The sequence below is a fragment of the Tupaia chinensis genome, unplaced genomic scaffold (assembly GCF_000334495.1).
Source record: "Tupaia chinensis unplaced genomic scaffold, TupChi_1.0 Scaffold144058_2, whole genome shotgun sequence".
NCBI classification, from domain to species: Eukaryota; Metazoa; Chordata; class Mammalia; order Scandentia; family Tupaiidae; genus Tupaia; species Tupaia belangeri.
The window spans coordinates 166,551-171,400 of NW_006203911.1; the positions used below are offsets into that span (position 1 = coordinate 166,551).

The 4,850-nt window shown below is 43.6% G+C and overlaps 1 non-coding gene across 1 annotated transcript; it reads left to right on the plus strand.

Moving 5' to 3' along the window:
* Positions 1 to 1,062: 1,062 nt before the first annotated feature.
* LOC114005598 (U6 spliceosomal RNA) lies at positions 1,063 to 1,171 on the plus strand. The gene has a single exon (XR_003547432.1). It is a non-coding gene; the product is annotated as a U6 spliceosomal RNA (small nuclear RNA).
* Positions 1,172 to 4,850: the final 3,679 nt, after the last annotated feature.

A 4,850-nucleotide genomic window follows, 5' to 3' on the forward strand; every position in this document is an offset into this window, starting at 1 on the left:
TATTTTTTTAAATGCAAAAAAAGCAGCTTTATCTTTTTTTTTTTTTTGCCATAGAGTGCTTGCTCCCACCAGAGAGAGAAAGTGAGAGGGAAAGTGAGAAATCACCCCCCAGGGGGGGATGGCTATACTGCAATCCCTTCTCCTTTCATTCTCCTCCTGGAATCTTGGACTCACATGCATGGTGTGATTTTCTTTTTTTCTTTTTCTTTTATTCCACGGTGTGATTTTTCAAGCCACCAGGTCTGGGACTCAAACCATGCTCTGCCATGTGGGAGTCCAGCACCTTAACCACCACGCCACCTGCTGGTCTCCCCTTTTTTCTTTTATCATAGAACATGCTCATACATAAGAGAGAGAGAGAGAGAGTCTTGTCACACCATGATCCTCTTCCTCCTGTCCTCCAGCCTGTTGGATTCTGGGCATCCATGTGTACCCTGGTATGTTTTAGGCTGCCTGGGCTGGGGATTTGAACCATGGTTGCCATGTGGGATCTGGCTTCTCATGAGCAGTGCATTACCACTGCACCACAGAGCTGGCCCAACTGGCACCTATACAATGCTGTACGGAGCAGATACTCATGTGCCCATTCACCGAGGCTGAGTTATAAAGGAAGGGCAAGTCATGAATGGTCCTATCTCACAGCTGCAGAGTACAGTGAAGGCACTATTTAGCCTAAGACTATCCATACAAAGATAAGCATTATCTAAAATAATAGTAACATTAGGGACTAACTTGATTATAAGATAAGGTTACAAAAGCAAGGTCAGGCCCAGCCAGCGGTGTGGCGGTTAAGGGCTGGATCCCACATGGCCAACTGGGTGATTTGAGTTCCAGACCCAGCAGCTTGAAAAACACACTGGGTGCATGTATGTGTGTGCATGCCCAGAATCTCAAGAGGAGAAGGGATTGTGGCATGGCCATCCCCCCCCGTGGGAGTGCTTTCTCATATATATATATATATATATATCTGTCTGGTGAGCACACATATTCTATAGCAAATTTTAAAAAAGGCAAGGCCAAACATATCTGTTCCAACAATTAATGCAAATAGGATAAATTCAAGCACTTGCATCAGCAGCGCATATACTAAAATGGGAACAATACAGGGGAGATTAGCATGGCCCCTGCGCAAGGATAAATTCACGTATTAAAAGAAAATGATCCTGGGATCCAGCAGTTAGCATAATGGCTATGTTGCTGGACTCCCACGTAGTTGACCGTGGTTCGTGTCCCGGACCCGGTGGCTTAAAACTCACACTGGGTGCGTGTGCATGCATGCCCAAGATCCCGAGAGGAGAATGGAGGAGAAGGGATTGCGGCGTGGCCATCCCCCCTGGGGGATGATTTCTCGCTTTCTGTCTCTATGTCTCTCTCTGTCTGGCAAGTGCATGCGCCCTATAGCGAAAACCTCCCCCCGCCAAAAAAAAAAAAAAGAAAGAAAATGATCCCAACAATCTGATTCTAAAATTCATATGGAATTGCAAGGGACTTAAAATAGCCAAAAACAGGGACAAGCAGATGGCGTAATGGTTACGTTGCTGGATTCCCACATCGTTGACTGCCGTTTGAGTCCCAGACCTGGTGGCTTAAAACTCATACCAGGCATGCCCAAAATCCCAAGAGGAGAATGGAGAAGGGTTGAGGCGTGGCCATCCCCCCTGGGGGTGATTTCTCGCTTTCTGTCTCTCTGTCTCTCTGGCGAGTGCATGTGTACTAAAGCAAAAATCTCCCTTAAAAAAGAAAAAAAGCGGGAACCAGCAGTTAGCGTAATGGCTATGTCGCTGGACTCCCACGTAGTCGACCGCGGTTCGTGTCCCGGACCCGGTGGCTTAAAACTCACGCCGGGCGCGTGTGCGTGCGTGCCCAAGATCCCGAGAGGAGAATGGAGGAGAAGGGATTGCGGCGTGACCATCCCCCCTGGGGGTGATTTCTCGCTTTCTGTCTCTCTGTCTCTCTGGCGAGTGCATGTGTACTAAAGCAAAAATCTCCCTTAAAAAAGAAAAAAAGCCAAAAATGACTTTTGAAAAGAACATAGTTGAAGGACTAACACTACCTGATTTCAAGAATGATTCTAAAGCTGTGGCATTCAAAATTGCTGATATCGGTATAAAGATAATAAAATAGATTAGTCAATGGAACAGAACATAAAGTCAAGGATCAGCCAGGTGGCATAGTGGTTAAGATGGCTGGATCCCACAGGAACAACTGTGTTGTTCGAGTCCCAGATCCAGTGGCTTGAGAAACATACTGAGCATGTGTGCATGCACACCTAAAATCTCGAGAGAAGAATGGAGAAGAGACTGCAGCATGACCATCCCGGTGGGGATGATTTCCATCTCTGTCTCTATCTCTCTCTGGTGAGTGCATGTGCTCTGTGGCAAATACCTAAGAAAAAAAGGATAGATTTAGGATTGGGACCAGAGTTTGGTATGTTAGTTAAGGTGTTGGTTTCAAAATGGATTAAACATCAAAATTTTAGGCAAAAAATTTAAAATTTTTGAAAAAAAACATAGGACAAAATATTTATGACCTAGGGTCAAGGAAAGAGTTCTTAGGGACCAGCAGTTAGCGTAATGGCTGTCACTGGACTCCCACGTAGTTGACCGCAGTTCGCATCCTGGACCCAGTGGCTTAAACTCATGCCGGGCGCGTGTGCGTGCGTAAACATCAAAATTTTAGGCAAAAAATTTAAAATTTTTGAAAAAAAACATAGGACAAAATATTTATGACCTAGGGTCAAGGAAAGAGTTCTTAGGGACCAGCAGTTAGCGTAATGGCTGTCACTGGACTCCCACGTAGTTGACCGCAGTTCGCATCCTGGACCCAGTGGCTTAAACTCATGCCGGGCGCGTGTGCGTGCGTGCCCAAGATCCTGAGAGGAGAATGGAGAAGGGATTGCGGCGTGGCCATCCCCCCGGGGGGTGATTTCTCGCTTTCTGTCTCTCTGTCTCTCTCTGTCTGTCTGGTGAGCACATGTGCCCTGTAGCAAAAAAAAGAAAAAAAGAACTCTCAAAAAAAAAAAGAGTTCTTAGATAAAACACCAAAAGCATGTTCTGTAAAAGGAAAACTTGATTACTACACTTCATTAAAATTATAAACTTGTGCTCTTTAGAAAACATCCTAAAGAGAATAAAAAAGACAAGTCACAGAGTAACAGAAAGCAAAGCATGCATCTGATAAAGACCGTGTGTCCAGGCCAGCAGAGGCAGCTTGGGCAGAAGGTGCTGCTGTGCAATGCTGGGGCCACATGGGAGGTCCAAGTTCAGATGCCAGACCGACCCGTACAAGCCGGGTGTGGTAGCACATATCTGGGATCCTAGGTAATTGGGAGGCTGGAGCAAAGGGCTGCAAGGGAAGACCCTGTTAAAATCACCTTCCTCCTCCCCCCGGCAGTGTTCTCTCTCTCTCTCTTTATCTTACTCAGAAAAAAAGGTCATGTATCCAGAATATATAAGGAAGTATTAAAACTCAACTACAAAAAAACACTCTTAAAAAAATAGGAATGTACTGGGACTAGCAGGTGGCGTGGTGGTTAAAGCGTTGGACACTTCCACATGATTCCACCAGATTCAGGGTTCGAATCCTGAATCTGGTGGCTTGCTTTCTCACTTCCTCTCTCTCTCACTCTCACCCTCTGTCTCTCTCTGGTCAAATTAAGAAATAAATGAATGAATAAATAAAATAAATAATTATTAAAAATAAAATAGGAATGTACAAAAAATGAAAATAAATAAATAGATTAAAAAAATAGGCAACAGATTTGAACAAACACCTCAACAAGGAAGATATATAAGTGACAAAAGTATGAAAAGATGTTCAACATCATCATTCATTAAGCAAATATAAATTAAAATCACAAACAGACACCACTGCATACCTATGACAATAGCCAAAACTGAGATACCAATGCACATCTATTGGAATAGCTAAAAGTAAAAGCCCATACCAAGCGTTGTCGAGGATGTAGGCCAACTGAAATGTTCATACCCTGCTGGTGGGAAGGTAAAACAGTAGAGCCACTTTGGAAAAGTCCGATAGTTTCTACTGCTGTGTGATCCAGCTATTCCACCCCTAGGTATTTAACCCAGAGAAAAGGAAAGGCCTAGCCATAAAAAAAAAAAAAAAAAAGTGTGTACACAGATATTCATCGCAGTTTTGTTCGTAACAGTTAAAAACCGGGGGAAAGAAACACCAAATGTCCATCCATCAACTGATGAATGGATAAGCAGCGTACGGTCTATCCATACAATGGAATGTTACTTAGCAATGAAAAGGAATGAAATACTGATATATACAATGACATGGATGAATGTGAAAGATGCTGAATGAGAGAAGTCAGGCCGAAAAAGAGTACATGCCATATGATCCCAACCGTATAAAACTAGCAAATGCAGATGAATCTATAGTGATCTGAAGCAGAGTGGGGCCTGCCTTGCACCGGGTATGAGGAAACACTCGGGTATGATGCACAGGGTCACTCTCTTGATGGTGGTGATGGTTTCACAAGCATGCACATATGTCTGATCTTATCAAATTGTACACTTGGAAATAGGTGCAGTTTATCGAATGTCAATATTACCTCAACGAAACTGTTAAATAAAAAGAAAGAAAAGGTCTCCAGATTGCATAAAATAACAACCACAGTGGTGAAGATCCCCTCAAACGCTTACTATGGAACTTTTCGACATGACATTAACTCTATAATGGCAGTAAAGACAAAAGAAAGCACGCTTATGCTTTCCTGGAAAACACATTCCTTGGTGCCACCAGTAGAGACAAATTCTGAACCTTGAGATGTATCAAATGTGCGGAATCTAATGGGCTTCTGTGGTTCTTTCTCCCTTTTTCTA